The sequence below is a fragment of the Stegodyphus dumicola genome, chromosome 9 (genome assembly GCF_044657685.1).
Source record: "Stegodyphus dumicola isolate Sdum_Otavi_A_Nest chromosome 9, ASM4465768v1".
In the NCBI taxonomy this organism is placed as follows: Eukaryota; Metazoa; Arthropoda; class Arachnida; order Araneae; family Eresidae; genus Stegodyphus; species Stegodyphus dumicola.
The window spans coordinates 183,371,770-183,396,778 of NC_140776.1; the positions used below are offsets into that span (position 1 = coordinate 183,371,770).

Here is a 25,009-nt window from a genome sequence, read left to right on the forward strand (position 1 = left end):
GGACCAACAATCTTCAGCAACAGAAGACTTCTGTGCTTCTTTTTTTATAACATATGCCTCATGTTCCTTGACGCGAAATTTTAAGGCTCTCTTAGTTTGGCCTATGTAAATTAAACCACACTGGCAAGGAATCCTATAAATACCCAGGAATTCATATCCGCAATGGGGTCCTTGAGTATGGAACTCGGAATTTTATTGATGGGAGAATAAACGACCCGAAAGTTAAACTTCTGCAAAATATGTGCAACTTTATAGCTCATTAATGGAAAGAAGGGAATGACAACAGAATTTTTATAATCTTCTAAAACAAGAGTGTGCCTTTTAGTGTGTTGAGATGAGAATTTTTTTAACTGCTTGATTAATAATGTTGGGTGAAAAGCCCCTGTCAATAGCTATTGCTTTTAAATAATTTAGTTCTTCATGAAGGGCTAGTTTGGAGAAGCAAATTTGAAGAACACAAAAAACTAAACAAAAGTTAGCTTCATTTTATTCCTACGTTTTCCGTGCTCTTCAAATTTGCTCCTCCAAACTAGCCCTTCATGAAGAACTAAATTATTTAAAAGCAATAGCTATTGACAGGGGCTTTTCACCCAACATTATTAATCAAGCAGTTAAAAAAAATTCTCATCTCAACATACTAAAAGGCACACTCTTGTTTTAGAAGATTATAAAAATTCTGTTGTCATTCCCTTCTTTCCATCAATTAGCTATAAAGTTGCACATATTTTGCAGAAATTTAACTTTCGGGTCGTTTATTCTCCCTTCAATAAAATTCTGAGTTCCATACTCAAGGACCCCATTCCGGATATGAATTCCTGGGGTATTTATAGGATTCCTTGCCAGTGTGGTTTAATTTACATTGGCCAAACTAAGAGAGCCTTAAAATTTCGCGTCAAGGAACATGAGGCATATGTTAGAAAAAAGGAAGCACAGAAGTCTTCTGTTGCTCAACATTGTTGGTCCGAAAACCACACTTTCAATTTTTCTGGTGCCAAAATTATCCAAAAAACATCTTTCATTGGAGAACTGGATTTTCTGGAGGCATTTCACATTCATAAAAGTCTTTCTGTTCTAGTTAAAGATCCTAATTCCAATCCAAATTTGCCTTCGGCCTTTAAAGAAATTATGTTTTAGTTCTGGTTCCACCAACAGATGGCGCCACTTGCTTATTCTTGTCCAGGCTTTCTTATCTTATCTAATTATTATTTCCTATCTTGTTCATTTGCGGTTTTGCAGCTGAGGATGGTGGTTCGGTAAAACCATCGAAACTAGTCCTGTGAAAATTTTGTAAATATAACGCTGATTTTTGTTGTTTAACTTGTGAATTAGTACTCAAATATTCCTTAAAGGTTTACAAAATATGAAATAGATAATAAAACAAATTCCAAATTTGGGCTTCCAGATGCCCATATTCTAGTGGAGGATTATGTTATTCAAAATTTGATGTCTCTAGGTACCACTGTTTTGTCACAATGCGAGAAAAATGCATACATTTAGGCAGATTCTTCATGATTTAATTTCTTTAAATATAATACAGGGCATTAATATTTGGTGGCAACAATTTAAAAAGCGTTTCACCGTATAGTGAATCAACGCAAAATGCCAAAACGAAATTAATATCCCTTCTGAGCAAATTGCCCCTTTGCGCTAAAAGGTTTGACTCTCGTAAGAAAAAAACTTCACCAGGATATTTTATTTCAAAATTTGAAACTTTTGGTACCATGTTCAACTTGTCTTGAGAACTCGATTAATTAATTCAGAATAATTAGAAGAAATAAGTTTAAACAATGCGCAGAAAAAAAAAGAGGGTCTGTAATTTAATAGGCGTACAGGGAAGTCACGGGGTGTCCACATCAGATTTTTTATACATAATATAAGGTAATCACACCATACTAATGGTGGAAGTATGCCTAAAGCTATTTATTTTAATTAAGAAACAATAACACTTCGAACAAATACTAATTCAGAAGTCAAACAACAAAAATCAACGATATTTTCAAATTTTCACAAGACTATTTTCGATGGTTTTACCGAACCCTCATCCTCACCTGCAAAAGCGCTGATGAACGAGATATGATATAATGATTAGATAAGATAAGAAAGCCTGGACAGGAGATAAGCTAGTGGCGCCATCTGTTGATGGAACCATAACTAAAACATAATTTCTTTTAAGGCCGAAGTCAAAGATGGATTGGAATCAGGATCATTAACTAGAACAGAAAGATTTTTTGAATGTGAAATGCCTCCAGAAAATCCAGTTCTCCAATGGAAGATGTTTTTTGAATAATTTTGGCAGCAGAAAAATTGAAAGTGTGATTTTCGGACCAACAAAGTTGGGAAACAGAAGATTTCTGTGTTTCCTTTTTTTTTAGCATATGTTTCATGTTCCTTGACGCGAAATTTTAAGGCTCTCTTAGTTTGGCCAATGTAAATTAAACCACACTGGCAAGGAATCCTATAAATACCCCCAGGAATTCATATTCGGAATGGGATCCTTGAGTAGGGAATTCGGAATTTTGTTAATGGGAGAATAAACGACCCGAAAGTTAAATTTCTGCAAAATACGTGCAACTTTATAGCTGATTGATGGAAAGAAAGGCATGGCAACAGAATTTTTATAATCTCCTAAAACAAGAATGTTGAGATGAGAATTTTTTAACTGCTCGATTAATAATGTTGGGTGAAAAGTTAATGTTGGGGAATGGGGTCCTTGTGTATGGAACTCGGAATTTTATTGATGGGAGAATAGTCTCGTTCATTTGCGCTTTGGCAGCTGAGGATGATGGTTCGGTAAAACCATCGAAACGAGTCCTATGAAAAATTTGAAGATAACGCTGGTTTTTGTTGTTTGACTTCTGAATTGCTATTTAATTTGTTAACTGAGCCCAAAACTTAATATTTTACTTTATTATTTCCAAGTATTAACACTTAGGGATTTATATTTATTTTAACTAACATTTTAAATTTTAAGTTCAGACTTTTCAATATGCCTTCATTTCCCTAACTGTCAGTGCCGGAATAGTTAAATGTTGTAGCGTGCGTAAACGCATGTAAATTTTCTATGTTTAAGAAAGTAGTTAAAAGCCGAGTTTCAATAGGACAAAGGAAGAGTTGGGCTCTAGCTGCCGTTCGTACTCATTGCCGGTTCGAGTGGCATAATTTGCATTGCTTTGCTGCCACTAGCTTAGAAGGGAGTTGAAGTTCAGGATCTCTCTAAGCCCTGTAGATTAGTCTAGCACTTGTTAAACATTTTAACTTTTAATTTTCAATTATTCAACTTTCATTAACCGTCCAAGTAGAGGCGAAGTTTGTTAACGTCGAGTTGACGCATCGTAAATTTTAAAGAGTTAGTCACTTCTTTTGTGTAGTTTCCTGCTACTCCTGTATCCAGGCGGAAGTTAACCACCTAGACCCTACAAACAAATTAGGGACCTACAAACAAATTAAATCAAATTTAAGTAGAAATTGCATTTTTACATTCAAAAAGTTATGATACAAATATTAATAATTGTTTCTAGTCTATTTTACTATTTTTTATAGATTGTCATAAAAACTTTTATGAATACAAACTATAATTACTAGTTCATGCCCGCTTGACATTTAGAGTACATCAATTACTAGTATGACATTCTCTAAGCGGAGCTCACTTTGTTCTTTTGATATTATTTTTTTCCAATAATTTGTACTTGAATATAAGAACATCAAGCTACAAATACAGAACACGTGCTTACAAATACAATAAAAAAAAAACAAGAAAACGTTTTTTCTGCCGCAGTCAACATACATAATAAGATCTCTATGAAAACATAAACATAGCGCATGTAATATATGTGTACGTGTTCATTTTGGGGAGCATTTTTCGATAAACGACGTAACATGTATCATGCTCACATTATTTATATATAAATATTCTATCTTGCTTGAAATCTGACCACACCATCGGTAGAGAAATTGCAAGCGAATGTAGAAGTTTTCTTTCTGTGCCTGTGTTTCATGTTGTGCACTAAATTACTAAAGAGAAATTGATTGCCAAATTTAAAAACTAGTGCCCATAAGAGTAATTCTTTCATAAATCCTTTTTTTTTACCCACTTACTCAATATTTTATTCATAAACCTTTCTCAGTAACGACCCTTGTACTGTAATATACTATTGCAGTTTAGGTCATGAACTTTCATTTCTAATTTTAAGACCTAGAACAATGTGAAAATTTTAAATAAGTAACAGACGAAATGACAGCGTCACGTGCAAAGCAAGGAAAATGAACGTGTGTAGTGGTTTGCACACTGGGCCGGTATTCCAGAGGTCCGTGGTTCGGTTCCCGGCTAAGACGTTGTTAATTTTTCATCTCTCTGGCTTTCAAAAAAATCCTAATGTCTCTACAGTGGCGCCCGAACTAAAAGGGTGTTGGATGATGATTCTCCACACCCAGGATTTGGCGATTGGGTCCCCTAAAAAACCCAGTCGCCCTTTAAAAAGGGGAGTATATAAGGTTCCCACTTTCCTACCTTGCCTTCGTGGTGTAGTGGTCAGCACACTGAGCCCGTATTTGAGAGGTCCGTGGTTCGATTCCCGGCGAAGGCGTTTGCTAATTTTTCATCTTGCCTACTTCAAAAAAAATCCTAGTGTTTCTACACATTGTGAAAAAATATTTGGTAATTGTAAAATTATTATAATAATCAAAATTGCTAAAATTTTTGGCGACCCCTTGCTGCCGCGACCCACAGTTTAAGGAACCCTCCAGTAAAGTACATTTTATACGTTTGTCATTTATACGCATTTTCCATTTATACGTCGTTTCATCTTCTCTGTCCGGATTCCTATTTATTCAGACTAAATATTTAACTATTTCATTTATACGATGTATTACGCAGTCTTTTGCTTTTACTATTTATGGACCAATGTTTCTTTTTATCCTTTAAAGAATTCCTCCGTATGAACATGTAAGAAAACGGATTGAAAAAAATGAATAATTAATGCCATCTTTTTCCATGATAAAATCCATTACATTGGCTTACCTCAGAAACAGCTTTTTGTCTCAATACTGGTGACCAAAAGTTTCAAGAACTTAATTCGACTATTTCGCAGTACTTTGTTTAAAACAGAAATCGAATGGTATATCATATGAACTTGCACACTTTTTCTTTAAAAAAATTTAAATTCGCAAATACAGTTAAGATCTCTCTGAAATAAAAATAGTTATTCAACATGGACTGTTGAAAAAAATGTATTCTCATTTTTACGGTAAATATTGCCGCTCTAACGAGACGGTTAGTGACTTTGAATGCCGTACCGAAGGTCCCGGGCTCGAATCCCGGAGAAAGCATGGCTGTTTACAAATGTATAGTCTATGTGCGGCATAGGGGCACTCTAAATATGAGGCGAGCCGAAAGACCTCTCGAGAGGTTGGTGGTAAGGAAAAAAAGTGGTAGAAAACCCTGGGACCCGTACTCCCGGGGGGCTCTCTCTCAAAATCGGGGGGGGGCAGAATTGAGCTAAATACAGGCTGTCACCTGTATGATGCTGAAGGCTCTTACCAACGATACGCACATATGACGACTCCTTGCCACGATGGATATCGTGGACTTGTGCTGACCTTTCTCAGACAAATGAGACTGGTAACAACAAAAAAATAAATATCATGGAATTAGAATTCTTAATATTTTAAAAAAAGAACTTGCTCAGATACACTATTAACTTTTAATTTAAAACTAGCAGAATTACACTGTCGACTTTTGCCTTTCACCGTACAGTAGAAATGAAAAATCGTATTTTATTCATAATATCAATGTGGAGCTAAGGGAAAATAATCTTGTTAAGGGGTTGTATACCTTACAAATCGAGATTTTGGTCAAAAAACTTCTTTTTTTCTTAAGTGCGATGAAAGTCTTATTTCTTATGTTTCCAAAACTGTTTGAATTTTGTTCCTACGTTGATTTAAACCGAAGTTATGATACTTTATTTGATACCTTGTCTTCGAAAAGCATACCGGAAGTGCACAAGACTTAAATATTTAAAAGGCCGAAGTGGGAGTGGCAGAGTTATAATTACTCTTATTTTCGAGGCTTAAAACTTTATCTAATTGCATTTTAAAAAGCAAAAATTATTTTTATGATGGCAACAAATGAAAGTTCTAGTATATTTTCAAGCTGCGTGTTATGAATTTACTAACGCATTTTCGCTCTGTGTTGATTCTGTGTTTACATTGCTGATAAGCACTTTATTTATTTAGGTGCTACTTTGGTAGACGGTTGCACGGATTTTTGGCGATTTTTTGGCGATTTTCCTTTGGCGAGTAATACAACTTATGCAAACCCATTGCACGATACGTTATTTATGGTAACCGATACTTTGTTGTCATTTTATTTAAAAAATAATGCGTTTTATTGTGCACAAATTACATGTTTAAAATATTATTTATGGCTTTTAAATGGTGCTACTTTGGTAGACGGTTGCACGGATTTTTGGCGATTTACGTTGGCGCAATTGTTGGCGCGATTTCTACAAACGTCAGCCATCTTGAAAAACGCTGTTTTTACGCATAGTAAAGTATTCGAAACTTAAAAAAAAAATAAATATCGTTAGAAATAATGGATTAATTTTTTTGTTGAAAATGTCGTTTTTTAAGATGGCAGGCAAGTGTAAATAAATACATTTACTGTGAGTATAAAATACTAAAGTAAGGTTATTATTACTTTCATATAGCAAAGAAGAGAATAAAAATACCGCTATAAAAACATTGTGCCAACGTTTAATTAGATTAAAATATTACTGAAATTGAATATCGAAATAAAAAACATCATCCAACATTTAAAAGAATTAGAATATTATTAAATTTAAATACTTTAAAATACGTTAATTATATAGAATAAATACATTTACTACGAGTATAAAATACTAAAGAAAGGTTAAATTATTACTTTCATATAGCATAGAAATAGAATAAAAATACCACTATAAAAACATTACGCCAACGTTTAATCGGATTAAAATATTACGTAAATTGAATATCGAATTAAAAACCATCATACCAACGTTTAAAAGAATTAAAATATTACTTAAATTAAATACTTTAAAATAAGTAAATAAGAACGCTTCGTACACTAGAGCTAAAATGACAGCAATTAGTTTATTGTCGGTAAAAAAGGAGGAATGTCTAATAATTTTCTTACCGTTACAGCGGTTATTTCTTCCAACATGACCACAATATCATATACGGCCCTCTCAGAATCGGCTCTCCTAACGGTCTTCATCTGTGATCTACATTTTCGCACTTCATTGAAGAAACAATTAGCGACGTTTCCTCCAAAAATTTAAAATAAATTTCCTCTGACCATTGTAAGAATTTATAAATAAATCTTTGATTAGGAAAGCCAGGCTGGCGAAAATAAGGTCTCAAAGGACAATTTTTTGATTCCGAAACCAAAAATTCTTGGTACTTATCAAAAAACATTTATCTTTGAAGGAGACATTTTTGAAGGAATTCGAAGATATGAATTAAATTTTAAAATGGCGCGGTAATGCACAAATTTTCTGCAACCTATTAGGGAGCTGATTACAGCTCATTAATGCACAAATATAACCAATCAGAGAGTTGATTATATCACGCCTAGAATTAAAATTATTTAAATAATCATACATAATAAAATCATTTTAAAAAAGAAATGCAAAATTAAATTGTATTTTAATATTTAACAGCCATAAATAATGTTTAAAACATTAGATTAAATTTATAGATATTAAAACCAATTACTTTTAAAGTAAGGTGACGTCACTGATTACATCATCCACAGCATAAAAGTTCATAAAATATGATAAAGAATAAAATTTTTATTTCAAATAAAAATGCAAAATTAAATTGATTTTTAATATTTAGAAGCCATAAATAATATTTAAAACACGGAATTTATGCATAATAACACGCATTATTTTTAAATAAAATGTCAACAAAGTATCGGTTACCATAAATAACTTATCCAGCAATGGGTTTACATAAGTCGTATTACTCGCCAAAAGAAAAATTGCCAAAAACTCGCCAAAATCCGTGCAACCGTCTACCAAAGTAGCACCTTTTAAATATTAAAAATCAATTTAATTTTGCATTTTTATTTGAAATAAAAATTTTATTGTTTATCATATTTTATGAAATTTTATGTTGTGGATGATGTAATCAATGACGTCATCTTACTTTAAAAGTAATTCGTTTTAATATGTATAAATTTAATCTAATGTTTTAAACATTATTTATGGCTGTTAAATATTAAAATACAATTTAATTTTGCATTTTTTTAAAAAATGATTTTATTATGTATGAATTTTTAAATAATTTTAACTCTAGCCGTGGTGTAATGAGCTCTCTGATTGGTTATAGAATATTTGTGCGTTAAGGAGCTGTAATCAGCTCCCTGATTGGTTACTGAGAATTTGTGCATTTCCGCACCCTTTTAAAATTTAATTCATATCTTCTAATTCCTTCAAAGATGTCTTCAAAGATGTTATCTAAATTATGATTGTGATTTTTTTTGTGGTACTTACGAATAAACAACAGGTGAAATACTCAAAACAATGTAAGTACATATTTTTCTTTTATTTTATAATTGTATACTTCAATTTTTGTTAAAAAAATTAATACACTATTTTCAGAAATTACTGAGATAATTATTGTCCATATGTTTTAATGTTAATTGTATTCTATATAACGTATTTTAAAGTATTTGAATTTAATAATATTCTAATTCTTTTAAATGTTGGTATGATGGTTTTTACTTCGATATTCAATTTCAGTAATATTTTAATATAATTAAACGTTGGCCCAATGTTTTTATAGCGGTGTTTTTATTCTCTTCTTTGCTATATGAAAGTAATAATAATCTTACTTTACTATTTTATACTCATAGAAAATGTATTTATTTACACTTGCCTGCCATCTTAAAAAATGACATTTTCAACAAAAAATGAATTCATTACTTTTAACGATATTTATTTTTTTTTAAAGTTTCGAGTACTTTACTATGCGTAAAAACAGCGTTTTTCAAGATGGCTGACGTTTGTAAAAATCGCGCCAACACTTGCGCCAACGTAAATCGCCAAAAATCCGTGCAACCGTCTACCAAAGTAGCACCTTTATTTATTACAGAGTAATATTCATTAATTTTCATAGGTATAGATAGATTAGGTATAGATATAGTAAATTAGATATAGATATTGGTTACTACACTGCAAACGAATATGAAAGGTTTGATGTTAACCGTATCGACAATGCAAAACGACATTCCCTGATTTGGCTTTAAAGAGCAGAGACAAATTTTAAAAGCTGCTGGAAAGCAAAAAAATTTAAATTCTGAAACCCAAGAGGGCATTAGTTATAAATCAGCAAAATTTTAAGTTTACAAACTTACCAAAAGTAGGTCAGTGTTTGAATTCTTTAAATTAATTTGTATACATATTTAGAACACTTCGTGTCAGGAGATAGACTATTTACTAATTGATAAATGTATTTTTTATAAAGTTATTATTCTGTGTTAAACATGAATTTTAATGAGAAAATATGCTTTCTGTTTGTTATATTACACATTCTAGCTTAAAAAATTTTTAAATAACTTCCTAGATTTAAAATAATAGTCTACCTCCTTGAGAATATCATTATGATGGGTTTACATATTGCAAAATATGAAAATGTATATTATACTTTTTTTAACAGAGTGTTTCTAATTTATTGTAAATATTGCTGTTTTTTGGCTTGTTTTCTTACATTACTCCAAAAATACAAAATTAATGGTCACAAACTTAAAAATTAAAAAAAAAAAAACTGTTCGAAGGTATATAGCCTCCTTAATGCTTGAGAAGGATTATCGTAACTGAGAATTGAAAGTAAAATTCGCCATGCCAAATGATGTACATGTTTAACTCTTTCGCATCGAAGTCGCCAGTAACGCCCGTTTATTTAGGCAACGGCAAACCGCCCCAACGCCTCGTTTATTTTCTACCTAGTTCTTTCCCCTCCACGTTAGTGTATGGCTCATTGGTTTCGCGAGTTGTTAAAAGACATGTCAATCATTCTTTTGAAGCAAATAAAGGAGAAATACGGAAAGCTATTGACGTTCGCACGTGCAATCCGTCCCTAAGGTGAAACTGCACACAATGGATGAAACAGCAGGGGGAAAGGAAAACTATTCCAAGACAAATTCGTAAACACGGGCGTTTTTGATGTTTGTTGAAAACAGATTTGGTCGTCTCTCGATGCGAAAGAGTTAACACTGAGAACAAGAAACTGTTAGCGCCAAAAGTACCTCTTTTTTCTACAAGTGCACATCCCTCTTTTTCAAACAGAAGCTGAAGGTAATAAAAGTATTTTTTACATCCTTGTATGTATGCATGCATCTCACATAACTCAAAAACGGTTAGATGTAAGAAGGTTGAAATTTTGTATATGGTATTGCTATAACGTCTAGAGTTGTGCACCTCCCTTTTTCATGACCAATAATAGGGCAGAAGCAAACGTGTGTATATATATATATATATATATATACACACGTTTATATATATATATATATATATATACCGCCACCCGTTGGTCGTAGTCTTGGTACTTTTAATTACAGAAGTATTTAAAATGACGAAAATATTCATGTTTTGGCAATTTCAAATTAAAAAAAAAAAAAAATTATTATCGACAAACATCAAAATCTAATTTTTAATCTCTCGTTTCTTATACTTATATTTGAGAACATTTTATGCTAATTATGGAATTAAAAATAGTAGAAGTTTGACTGTCGTACGACAAAAATTGACTGAGATATTTAATTTCAAAATTTGTAATGTTCGATGTCATTTTCAACTTGCCTTGATAAACCGATAAATTAAGTTAGAATAATTGGAGGAACTAAGTTTAAATGAAGAGCAGCAAAAAATACGTGTAATTAAATAGGCGTGCAAGAAAATCATGTTGTGCCGTGATGTAAAAATCACACCCCGACCCTCCTAGCACAATTTACGTCCCCCAATGATGTTTTTATGGGCTGCCCAGAGGTAGTCTGAAACAACAGCAGCCACCAAAACAAAAAAATTAGAAAGCATAACAAAAGACAAATTATAAAATACAACCAGAAGGTACTAATATATATAGACTTCTGGTTTCTTATGTTTCGAATCATGCGATGTCTGCATTATTTTTTTTTTTATTATTCATAGACTGGAATTAAATGTTTAACAGCTAAATAAAAGGCTAATTCCATTCCTCCCTGACTCAGACCACCGATTTTAAAGCTTTTTAATGTTATACCAAAGTACATACTTTTGGTCACACACGACAAAAATTAAATCTTAGGTTTGCAGAAAAGATTGTGTGTGTGTGTGCGAATATGGCAAAGCCTTGAGGGCTATCTTCCTAACAGGAGGGATGCCTTCGTGGAGGACTTTCTAAGGGAAACTGGCTCGTATACACGTTACACATGGGTAAAACCACGAAAACGCCCATGCAGCCAGCCCGTTCGCGGGATTCGAACCTCGGACCGAACTACCAGTGTTCAGCGACTATACCGCTCGGCCGCTGGTGGGTCGCAGAAAAAGAAAAGATTGAGCTGAGACAATAACTTAATTTTCAATAACGCTTGAACTTATAGGATAGAAATATCATAAATAAGAATGACAACATTCAACTCACTTAAATGTATCTCTGTTTTCATTTAAAATCTGTCATTTATAGCCAGCTCTGCGATTTTATATTCCGTCACATACGATGTCATATTGTTAAAGCTGAAAAGTTATTTTTTGCTTTTTATGTATTTAATTAAGTATTTTATTATGCTTTTATTTTTACTTCCTTGTACGAAGTAAAAAGGAAGTATTGTAATCGCGAAAAGATTCAGGCAGCATATTTCAACGAAATTATCCATTTTGACCGCTATCGAATGCAATTTAATGATGTTTTTGCGTGATATCTGTACGTAAGGACAGAATAAAATACTCTTTACCTTCAAAAAAATTATAAAACTGCTTTAAAATTAATTCTGAAGAGAATTTTTCGTGGCGTCTGTACGAACGTATGTACGTACGTGCGTACGTACGTATCTCGCATAACTCAAAAACGAGTAGACTCAGAACGTTGAAATTTTGTATATAGGACTGCTATAACATGTAGATGTGCACCTCGTATTTTGGTTGCAATCGGCCGCACCAAACGTATATAAATATATTTATATATATATCTACTCTGCTACCCGGCTCAGTGATCTCAGTTTCTTTACCCTTATATGTTTGTAAATTGTACATTTTTTGCTTTAAAAATGATTGCATTATGTTGATTTTATCTTCCGGTTAAGGTTTTTATGCCTTTAGTAAATCTGTGTGCAATATTTTGAGAATTATCAACAATTTTAAAGTTGTTTAAGTGCCGCTAAGCCTTTTTTTTTATGGCGGATGTTTACATTTGAAACAGGAGACTAGTGGATTTGTTGCCAATCTAGAGAAACTTAGCTTCGCAACGACAAAGATAACGCATTCATTTATTATTGCCAATTAAATCATGCTTAATTCTGTCTGGAATTTTTTCGAGGAAATAATTGTTTGAGATTTACTTCGTAATTTTTAATATAGATGTTTTGAGTTTTTATGTATTTTTGCCTTCTCGCGAAGTGAGAACTGAATTAATTCAATGAGAAATACTCAATCGTCTGTGAAAAACTGTTTCTTTTTTGTTTTGTTTGCTTAATTTCTTTTATACATCGTTCTAGCTTTATTATAATATTTGAATAGAACATGTGGCAACGATTAGATAATTCTATTCTTTAAATGATATAAATTTTGTGCATTATGAGTTATAATATGAACGAAATATATAAGTTAACTGTTATATAAACTTAGTTTCCGTTATATAATTATTATGTAAGTTAACTGTGATATAATTATTAATACTGTTAAGTGAATCTAGCGCCGGAGTGTCGCTATGGTAAACAAATATTAGAGTGAATTTTAAAGAATGCATTTATTCTATTGGGGTTTATGCGCTGTCGGCGAAGTAGGTTTAATTGAATCCGATAAGTTTAAATGAAATGCAAGAAATAATGCGCATAATTTAATATTCCGTACAAGGAAGTCATGTGGTGTACATATCAGATTTTTTATTGTTATATTTCTTAAAATTATATAGTTTTATTGGCATTTATTTATTATTTTTTAATATATTTTATTTCAAACAAAAAGTGTAAAAGTACGAACTGGTTTCGATATACAATTATGCTTTTTATATGTTGTCCCGATTTTCTAATAAAATGTTGTTCTTTCTTCAGTAAGTTTATTTTAAAACCAGTCACCAGTAGCTTAGCGTTATCCGACATTCTCGGTTATCTGAACGTGAGTTTCTGCGGTAAAAAGAAATTTCACCCTGAACAAATGGATGAGCACGACAGATTTGTGCTAACATTCCTCATTCTTTTTTTCGCCTTCTACTACTGTATTTTGATGTTTTTGCAGTAAACACAAACTTGTTTGTATTTGGAGGGGGAGGGAAAATGTAAGGAAGCCATTCGAAGGAAATGCTTCTCTGAAGATTCTTTTATCGCTCTGTTTCGAATCTGTGTTATTTAGCAATACATTTGCAGTAAAGTAGGCTAGAAGGAAAATAGCTGAAGATAAAAGAATCTAAGACAGTTTTACTATTTTCTATGAAGTAAAAGAAGTGTTGTAATCGCGAAACATTTTGGATACCATATTTTAACGTTAGGATCCATTTTGACCAGTCCCGAATCCATTTTGACAATTTTTTGTCTGACGTCAGCATGTATGGATCATGGACCTTATAAGAGATAGACTAATATATAGTTGTATAGTGATGAGATTATAAAAGCCACAGTTTTTCCAAATAGGATTTAATATATCTCATTAAAGCACTTTTTACTGCCTATCGCGCATTTTTTTCACGCGTAATTCGTGTACAAACATCTTTACTTTGGTAAAACGGTAAAAACTGTAAGCACAAAATTTATGAACTTAATTTTGCGTACGAATAACGTAAAATTAAATAAGATTGATAGTACATGAAGCTTTGAAACAAATAAAGCAAAATTAAACAAGATCTGATATATATATTTTTAAATTATATGAGCATTTTCAGGCAGTGGTTTATAAAATTATTATAACATTACAAGACGATAATTTATTTGATCATATGATTATTAATTATTAACATCATACGATGATTATTTATTTTAATAATTCATAAAATTCGGAGCACAAACTTATCTCAGTGTAATGAAAATAAATAAATAAATAAAATCTGGAAGCGCTCAGATTTTGTGTTACCTCTATTTATTGAATATCATGTTCTTAGCACGTAAACAACACAAAATTCAATTCAACAGCAGTATCACAAAATATTTGAAAACAGCATATCTTTAGAATTTCCGCGCTGCAGATAAAGATGTTATTTTCCGCACAGTGTTGCCATTGCTCGCTTTGAGCTCGTTGAGTTTCTTAATCAACAGTTCATTAAAGTTTTACAAAATATGAAATGGATTAAAACAAATTCAAAATTCGGCTGTTCGGGTGAAAGATTATGTTGTTCAAAATTTGATGGCTCTAAATACCGTCGTTTTTTTCACAATGCGAGAAACATACATGTATTCATGCAGACTATTTATTATTAAATTTCTTTAAATATAATACAAGGCGATAATATTTGGTGGCAACAATTTGCAAAGTGAAACGGACGTTTATAATGAAACAGAGCAAAATGCCGTTTCGAAACTAATAGCCTTTCTCGACTACCACCCGTTTGGGCTAATAAATTAAATTCACAGTAAATAAAAAAATCTTATGCAGAATTAGATTTCAATTAAAAAATAATCACTGTAAAATGTTAGCACAATCAATTATTACAGTTTACTATTTTGACATTAGAATAAATGTATAAAAATTATTAAGGTGTTAAAAGTGTTTATCACTATGATGTATTGTGAAATATAATTGAAATAAAACTCCTTTATATAAAATATGCTATAATATTTGCCTGTAATCTTAAAAAAGCAGCACAACTTAAAATTTTTATCAAAAACTTTAAAAAATTCATTTTTACGTATTTTAATATTTTTTACTTATTTACACCAATAAAAAGCATAAAAATTATACTAATTTATAATTATTATTATTATTAATTATTATTTTAATATAATAATAATTATTATAAATTCTTTGTTTGAATTTATAATAATTATTATTTGAATTTATAATAATTATTATTATAATATAATAATAATTATTATAAATTCTTTGTTTGAAATTTTCTATTAGTTCAGATTTAAAATATTATTTTCTAAAAGAAGTAGTTACAAATTTCCTTACAGCATAGGAAAAGCTAAAAAAATAGCCAGGCCTGAAATCATGCAACAGCTTTATAATTATTTGGAACGTTAATTATGCTTGATAAATATGCTAAATTTTTAAAAATCTATCTCTGTTTCAAAAATAAAAATATCTAAAAATTCTAATTTGTGAAATGAGGCGCTACAACCAACTTTTTCTCGACAATTATACCAACTGCTATAGCCAACCATTGTAAGATTCTGCAAGTCGTCCCTACTCCTCCGGATGTGATCAAGGTGACAGCCGGGAATGCGTCAGAAGAGCGAGGAAAGGCATTTGGGTTAGTCTATTTCTTATATGTCCATGGTATGGATAGAATAAAGGACTCTTTTTTCTAAAACTGTTTGTAAACTGATTTAAAATTGCTTCAAAGCGAATTTTATTCGTGATGTCTAAACTTACGTATGTATATATGTATCTTGCATAAGTCTAAAGCGATTACACGTAGAACATTGAAATTTTGTATATGGAAGTGTTATAAAATCTAGTTTTGCACTTCATTTATTACTTTAAACGGTATAACATAGCATATGTATACATTCTCATTCCTTTACCGGGCCTTTATTTCCGCAATCGTTAGTCGTAGTTATATACTTTCAGTTACAGAAGTGTTTTAAATGATGAAAATATTCATGTTCCGACAATTTCAAATTAAAAAAAAAAAAAAACAATCATTTTCGACAAACAACAAAATCTGAAATTGATTTTGATGTTTTAAAATATGCCTGTTTCATTTCTTTTGTTCATTCCTTACACATCTCTATACAAGAGAATTCGGAAATATGCAACCGGCAAAAACCGACAACGATGAAAAACAAATAAAATGAAATAAATAAATAGTTTTTTATTATATGAGGCTTAAGTGTCTGTTTGTCGCTGATAGTTTATCGGTCGCTTGCGTAACTGTACTAGCCAATGGGGTGAAGTTGCCACGGCACAGGGTTGCCGTTTCAATTGAGATGTAGACAATTTCCTGTAAAACTTGCCTTTTCTATGACCATCCATAAGTCTCAGGGCCAAACGCTTAAGCGCGTTGGCATTTTTTTTTACCTGAGCCTGCATTTGGACACGGTCAACTTTATGCTGCCTATTCAAGAGTTTGTGAAAGAACGGACGTAAAATTAAAAATAGTGGATGGTCCTCTGCAAGGCGAGCTTAAAAATGATGGAAAGATCTACAAAAGAAATGTTGCGTACAAAGAGATCTTTAACATGTGAATTAACATTTTATTCTTTAAATCACCTTTATTGATTGAGCTAGCGGTGGCTCTTAAGAAATGTACCGCCAGTGGTTTCCTTCATTGCACTCTAAGCAATTAAGCAAGTAGAAAGGGGAAACCCCGTGGGGCAGTAAGCGAAGGGGCGTCCTCGCCGCCTGCCCCCGGTAATTCAGTTTGAATTAGCAGACACCTTTGCACAAATCATTTTAATTACAATTTATAATATATAGAACAGCGGTCACATCGTATGACCGCCGGGCTTTCTACTTTATTATAATTAAACACACATTTATGTACATGCTATGAATGACGCGATATATTATGACATGTAAAAATTATTTTCCAATAAATATTATTGAATTATAATTAATTTCAACAACTATTTTGAAAGTCCTTAAAAATTATTAATTATAATCGAATAATTTCTGTACTCAGTAATAATCTTCAGCAATCATTTCCTATAGATAACAGATATTTGTTATGAATAGTATTAAAACTTTTTTTTAATAAAAATGCGTGTTCGTCAATGCAACTTTGTAATTAAAAATCATATTAGAACACAGAATGCACAAAATTTATATCATTTAAAGAATTATCTAATCGTTGCCACATGTTCCATTCAAATATTATAATAAAGCTAGAACGATGTATAAAAGAAAGTAAGCAAACAAAACAAAAAGAAACAGTTTTTCACAGACGACTGAGTATTTCTCATTCAATTAATTTAGTTCTCACTTCGCGACAAGGCAAAAATTCATAAAAACTCAAAATATCTGTATTAAAAATTACTAATTATTAAAAATTAAATTATTAAAAATTAAATAAATCTTAAACACTTATTTCTCGAAGAAATTCCAGAAAGGATTAAGCATATTTAATTCGCAATAATAAATGAAGGCGTTATCTTTGTTGTTGCGAAACTACGTTTCTCTAGATTGGCAACAAATTCACTACTCAGCTGTTTCAAATGTAAACAAGCAATGGCCGCCATAAAATAGGCTTAGGGGCACTTACACAACTTTTAAATTGTTGATAATTCTAAAATTATTGCATAAAAATTTACTAAAGGCATAAAACCCTTAAACGGAAGACAAGAACAACATAATTCAATCATTTTTAAAGCAAAAAATGTACAATTTACAAACATATAAGGGTAAAGAAATTGAGATCACTGAGCCGGGTAACAGAGTGGATATATATATATAAATATATTTATATACGTTTGGCGGGACCGATTGCAACCAAAATACGAGGTGCAAATCTACATGTTATAGTAGTCCTATATACAAAATTTCTACGCTCTGAGGCTACTCGTTTTAGAGTTATGCGAGATAGGTACGTACGTACATATGTTCGTACAGACGCCACGAAAAATTCTCTTCAGAATTCATTTTAAAGCAGTTTTGTAATTTTTTAGGGGCAAAAGAATCTTTTAATCTGTCCTTACGTACAGATATTAAGCAAAAACACCGTTAAATTGCATTCGAAAGCGGTCAAAATGGATATTTTCGTTGAAATATGCTGCCTGAAACTTTTCGCGATTACAATACTTCCTTTTTACTTCGTACAAGGAAGTAAAAAATGTTATTATTATTTTGTATTTTCGGTATATTTTTATGCATTCTTCAGGGCTTTGTTTTATGTTTACGTTTTATCATTTATTTTTATATAGTGTTACGAATTTGGTATTTAAAAAGCTAATGTTAGTTCAATTATAAATTAAATGGTTTTATTTCTCGCGCAGTGCAGCGCGTGACGAATATTAAAAGAAAGCTAAGCCGGAAAAATTAAAAATACAAGAGCGCGTGCGTTAAATAAATAAATATCTCTTTTTGATTTCGAGAAAGTACTGGAAAATTCTAGCGCGTGATTTTAAAATCTTATAAAAGGAGGAAAACATCTCAGTTTGTAGTAGTTGCTTAGTTTCTTGTTGTTTAGAAAACTGCCGTTGTTGATTATAGCGAATTCGCGGATTAGCGTTCTTTAGCTGTTTTGAATTACGTTCTATTGTACATTTAAGTAGTTAAAAGATAACTACTGTGAGATATTGTGGTACTGCATGATAATTTGAGAAAATTTAAGCATTTCTGTTGTGATAATAATAAATTTTTGTTCATTTTTCATCGGACTTGTGCATTCATTTCATAACGAACCCGTACGCACGCAACAATTTTTGGTGTCAGAAGTGGGATTTTGAATGCCAATAACAAGAGGGATGGAAGAACAATTGAGACAGCTCATTACTGCTTTTGCTGCTTTCCAAGAAAAGATGGAAGCTGGACAAACATCTTTTAAAGAAGAAATGAAATTGGGCCAGGAATCCCTCAAGGAAGAAATGAAAACGTCACAGGAACAAGTGAAGTTGGGCCAGGAATCCGTTAAAGGAGAAATGAAATTGGGCCAGGAATCCGTTAAGGAAGAGATGAAATCTCTTAAAAATGAGATGAAAGCAGGTCAGGACGAAATGAAAAGAGAAATTACCTGCGTAATAGAAAATAAATTTGAGGCTATGGAAGGCAGAATAGACGCGGTTGAAACTAAAGTTGGACAAATAGAAGAAAGAGTTTCTTCGGTAAAAGAACAAGTAGAAGAAAGAATTTCTTCTGTAAAAGAACATATAGAAGAGAGAGTTTCTGCCGTCGAACAACAAATTGATGATAGGGTTTCTGCTGCCGTTGCCAAAGAAGTTGACAGCCTAAAGAAGTGCATAGCGACGGTAGGAAACAATTCTGAAGGTTTCAAATTTTTATCGATGCCTGCTCGTTCCGTTCTGAAATTATCTGCATATGATGGGAAGACCTCCTGGCAGGTGTATAGGACACAATTTTCTATCGTTGCGGATGCGAATGGATGGGATTCCCAAGCAAAGGCCTGTCATCTCGCCGCTTCTCTGAGAGCAGACGCAGCGGATATCCTGCAGACGCTTCCCGAAAACCAGAGACTAGACTTTGAAGCTCTATCCGGCGCATTGGAACTGCGCTTTGGTGAAAAGTGTTTGAAAGACTACAGCAGGCTTCAACTAAAATCCCGTCAGCAGAGGCCCACCGAAACACTTCAGGAGCTCGCCACGGATGTTGAAAGGCTGTCACATCACGCCTTTTCGGAGTGCCCGACAGAAACAAGAGAAATCCTGTCGCTGCAATATTTCATCGACGGCATCCGGGATCCTGAAATACAAAAAGCTCTTCGAATGGCAAATATAAAGGACATAAAAAGCGCTCTGTTGTACGCCATGAAATTGGAGGCAGCCAAGCAAGCAACTTTTAGAGATCGCTACCCAGTCAGAGCTGTCCGAGTCCACGACCCAGGGGACCAATTGATGGCTCGTTTAGATGATTTATCCAGACATGTCGAAGCTTTGATACGAAGTAGGAGCGAGAAGAAAGTGGCTCCAAGGTGTTGGAGATGTGGTAGTGAAGGTCACCTAAGACGGAATTGCAGAACGCCCCAGGGTACTGAATATAAAGCAGATGATTTTACCAGACAAGTCAGTGGCTTGAGACGGAACAGAAGTGAAAAGAAACTGGTTCTAAAGTGCTGGAACTGCGGAGTTGAAGGCCACATACGAAGAAACTGCAAAACACCCCGAGATACGGAAAATAAGTCCATTTCTCAGCAACGACGCAGTAAACAAATTAGTGACCATATCGAGGAACGGAGGTTGCCAGATAATGAAAAACCTTGTTTTAAAGCGCTTAAAATTTATACAGTGAGTGGCAACAGTAACGGACTGTCCATTAATGGGAATATCGATGGAGTTCCTTGCAATATGATCATTGACACAGGAGCTAATGTTACCATCATTAGGAAAGATTTAGCTGAACAGTTTAAAGATAAACTTATTTGGACGCCATCCTGTGTTACCCTTCAGACTGCGTCTGGTGACAAGATCGACATAACTGGGAAGTTAAACGTAAACATCACGTTTGGAAGTGCCGCCTACCATCACACGGCATATGTGGCGGATATTACAGATCCATGCATACTCGGATTGGACTTTTTAAGGAAATACAATTTTTCCTTAGATTTCAAAAACAATAAGCTGCTTTCAGCATCTGATGGCATCCTCAAAAGGGATCCTCGCCTGGAAATGTCGACGCCTTGTCCGAAAGATCGAGCTCGGGAAGCTGCCGAAATCATACCAGGGTCGAAAAGAAACTCAAGACTACCAGCTATTCTCCATCCCAGAAGCTCTTCGGTCGAGACCTTCGTCTGCCTTGTGACCGCCTGTTTAGTCGCCCTACGGATGCGCCTTCATCGCCTGAGGAACACATCCAAGATGCCCAGGCCCGGTTTGAGGGGATGCACCGTTCTGCACGAAAGCGAGTCAACTTGGCGACGGAGAAAATGAAGACCAGATGCGACACAAGAGCTACTAGACAGAGATCCAACAAAGGAAACAAGGTGTGGTTGTGGAACCCGATTCAACGAAAAGGACTGAGTCCTAAATTACAGTCACCTTCGGATGATCCGTATACAGTGCTGAACAGACTAAATGACGTCATGGTTCGGATTCGTAAGTCTTCGAACTCTAAACCTAAAGTCGTTCATTACGACAGGTTAGCTCATTACTATGGCCATAGTACGTAATGTAAATAATTGTAAATAGTATCAGACCATGGTCCTTTTTGTTTATAAATGTGTATTTGATTTGATTTGTATTTAGTATTTGTTTTGTATTTAGTATTTGTTTTGTATTTAGTATTTGATAGCATTTGATTTGTTTAAGTTAGTTATTGCATTTATTGTTTATATTGTTTGATATTGTAATGTAATGTTTATGCCACAGTTGTAAGTTTAGCTTTCTGTCCAGGGATTGTACTGCCCGGGACGTGCAGTCCTTGGGAAGGGGGCAGTGTTACCAATTTGGTATTTAAAAAGCTAATGTTAGTTCAATTATAAATTAAATGGTTTTATTTCTCGCGCAGTGCAGCGCGTGACGAATATTAAAAGAAAGCTAAGCCGGAAAAATTAAAAATACAAGAGCGCGTGCGTTAAATAAATAAATATCTCTTTTTGATTTCGAGAAAGTACTGGAAAATTCTAGCGCGTGATTTTAAAATCTTATAAAAGGAGGAAAACATCTCAGTTTGTAGTAGTTGCTTAGTTTGTTGTTGTTTAGAAAACTGCCGTTGTTGATTATAGCGAATTCGCGGATTAGCGTTCTTTAGCTGTTTTGAATTACGTTCTATTGTACATTTAAGTAGTTAAAAGATAACTACTGTGAGATATTGTGATACTGCATGATAATTTGAGAAAATTTAAGCATTTCTGTTGTGATAATAATAAATTTTTGTTCATTTTTCATCGGACTTGTGCATTCATTTCATAACGAACCCGTACGCACGCAACAATATTATACTTTATTTTCAGAACCCCTTTGGGTCACTCGGTGACCCACGGGTCATCAATTGAGGACGCCTGATTTATTTTATTGCTGTAAAGAATAAATGGTGTTTTGTTGCGCCTTGTATTATTGTACTCACAGAATAATCATTTCCGCATGGGTCATCATCGAATGTTTTTAGTAATAATAGTATTACTATATCTAAGGTTTTTACTTTTAAATAAATTCTAACTAAACTTCGTTCTTTCAAAGTTATTAAAGTTCTTTTATTTTTTTTTATTTTTATTTTTATTTAAAATTTTTGTTACCTTTAGTCTGAGTTACTATTTTCCCCATATCTATAGCTAAGCTGTTTAATTAAAAAATGTTGACTCTTTTGATTTATTCATAAACAGCCAACTAATTTTAAAACAATAAAATTTTACGTTTAAAATTTGACCATCATGTCATTAAATCAGAAACTAATATAAACACAGAACTAAAACTGCGTATCTATTACAGGCCCTTTCAAACGAACGCAAAGTACATTATCCTCAAACTTTACTGCTAGAATCAAATTTGTGAATTGGTGGTTTTGAAATACGACAACACGGTGTAGTAGCCAATTACGAATTCCTTGCTTACATTGTCAATACACCTAATTCGCTTTTCAGAGATGCCGAAAAGCCTATAATTAGTTTTAACTATTTCTGAAGCACTTTTCCTAATCGCGAAGCAGCTTTACAAAACAAAGTTAAATTGTTTAAAATGAGCGATACTCCACAATATCGGAGAGCTTGTTTCCTGCGCAGAAGCTAATTTACGTCCGGGTGTAAAAGTACCCTGCTTGTCTCCTACTTAATGTATAATTCTTTGAGACGCAAAACTCTTTGTTTCTTTGATATTTCTGTCATCATCTATACTTTTAAACAAAATAATGCATTTTATTTTAGAACACCTTCATGAAAATTATGATTGCAGCTTGTGAGAAATACATATTTCCATAAAGAACATACTTAATTCGCTATTGACTTTTGAGATACACCTACTAACAATGCATTTTTAATAATATCTAAAATATTCTTAAGAATATCTAAAATATTCTTAAGAAGGTAAATTTATCTCAATGCAAATTTTTGCAGTATTATAGGATATTTTTTTTAATTTTGGAATTCACTTGATTTTTCTGCGATTTTCGGAATTTTTCCACACTCATGTATATAAATTAAGGATAATGCAAAATCAGGCAAAGGAAGAGTTAGAAGCAAACCAAATTTGACTTATTTTTAAAGCTTATTTATTAAACAAAAGGTAAAGAGCAAAAAAAGATGCTATATGTTTGATATTATTAAAAAAATTAGCGATTTTTTCTCCCTGGAGCAAATTACAAAAAAAAAAAAAAAAAAAAAAAAAAAACCTATTTACAAAAAACCAATATTACATGGTTGGTTAAATTGTTAATACATTGTATGTCTCCCAGACGATGCAATACAGTCCGTACAACGCTTAGGCATGCTGAGTATCAAATTATCGATCTGATATTGGGGATATTACACCACTCAAAAAGCAATGCTCTCCGAAGTTCCGGTCTGCAACTCGTCGGCCAAGCATACCCACACGTGCTCTACTGGATTCAAGTCCGGTGAGAATGCTGTCCAGTCCATACGGGTGATATCCTCCGACTGAAGGCATTCGCTGACGATGTTTGCACGGTGAGGACGGGCGTTGTCATTCATAAACACAAATTGTGCGCCCATGGCGCCCCGAAACAAACGTACATATTGTTCCAGAATGACGTCCCGATAGATTTGGCTTGCCATGGTTCCAATTTGAACATGCAGGTCAGTTCTGGAACCCAGAATAATTCCACCCCCAAACGAGCACTTCTGCACCACCGTAACGATGTCGTTCAATGTTGTTTTCTTGGTGGTAACGGGTACCTGGAGCTCACCATATGAAAGTCCGGCGAGAATCAGACTGCAAGCTAAACCTGGACTCGTCGGAAAACATCACACAAGCCCACTGTTGCGGTGTCCACAATGCATGCTCTCTACTCCAGACTAACCGCAGGCGACAGTGAGTTGCAGTAAGTGGAACGCATCTGACAGGTCTATGAGCATATAGACCAATCTGCCCTAAGCGTCTGTACACGGTCTGCCATGAAATTGTCGTACCAGTGGCTGAAGAGAGCTGACGAGACAGGTCTGAGGCTGTGCTCCGCCTGTTTCTTTTGGCAGTAACTGCCAAATACCGGTCCTCATTCGGCGTTGTAACTCTGGGGCGACCTGTGCTGTAACGTCTACTCACATTACCATCATCTTGGAATCGTTGCCAAAGCCTGGAGATGACACTCTGGGCAATTCCAAGTTCGTCTGATACTTCCAGTTGGCCCACATTCCAGACGGCCGATAATTCTACCACGTAAAAAATCATCCAAATGCGTCCTTTGTGTCATCACTATTCGGTTATTGCACTAAAATGCTTATAAAGCGCCTGCGAACAATTTTACTTCTTTGCCTGTATTCTTTATCTATCACTCTCTTACACTCTCGTCATTGTGACGTACCATCGGTGTCATCTGGTTACTTCCTGAAATTTGCATATGATTCTGGAAGATCTGTGTAGTGATTTTACAGGTGATATACTTATTTTAGAGTTCGATTTCCGCGTGACTTCGAATTATCCTTAATTTATGGACATGAGTGTATTTTTCAATCTCTACTGTTATTTTGTGTTGATTTTATATTTAGGCAAAATATACATTTTTTATCTAAAATCATATTTAGCTTATTTTTATTAGCCTAAAAAGGCTATTAATTCCAAATCGGCATTTAGCGACGATTCATTTTTCGAACTGTTACGACTAAATATTATCGCCCTGTATTATATTTAAAGAAACTAAATAATGAAGATTCTGCATGTATGTTTCTCGCATTGTGAAGAAACCGCGGTACCTAAAAGCCATCAAATTTTGAATAACCTATTCCTCCACCCGAACATGAGCACTTGGAAGCCCAAATTTTGAATTTCGAATTCGTTTTATTATTTATTTAGTACTTTGTAAAAGTTTAACGAATTTTTGTTTAACAAACGCAACGATTTCAAAGC

At 33.3% G+C, this 25,009-nt stretch overlaps 1 protein-coding gene across 1 annotated transcript in view; it reads right to left on the reverse strand.

The window, feature by feature from the left end:
• LOC118189765 (uncharacterized) overlaps positions 1–25,009 on the reverse strand; it is a 389,534-nt gene that overhangs the window by 354,923 nt on the left and 9,602 nt on the right. The window lies entirely within an intron of this gene.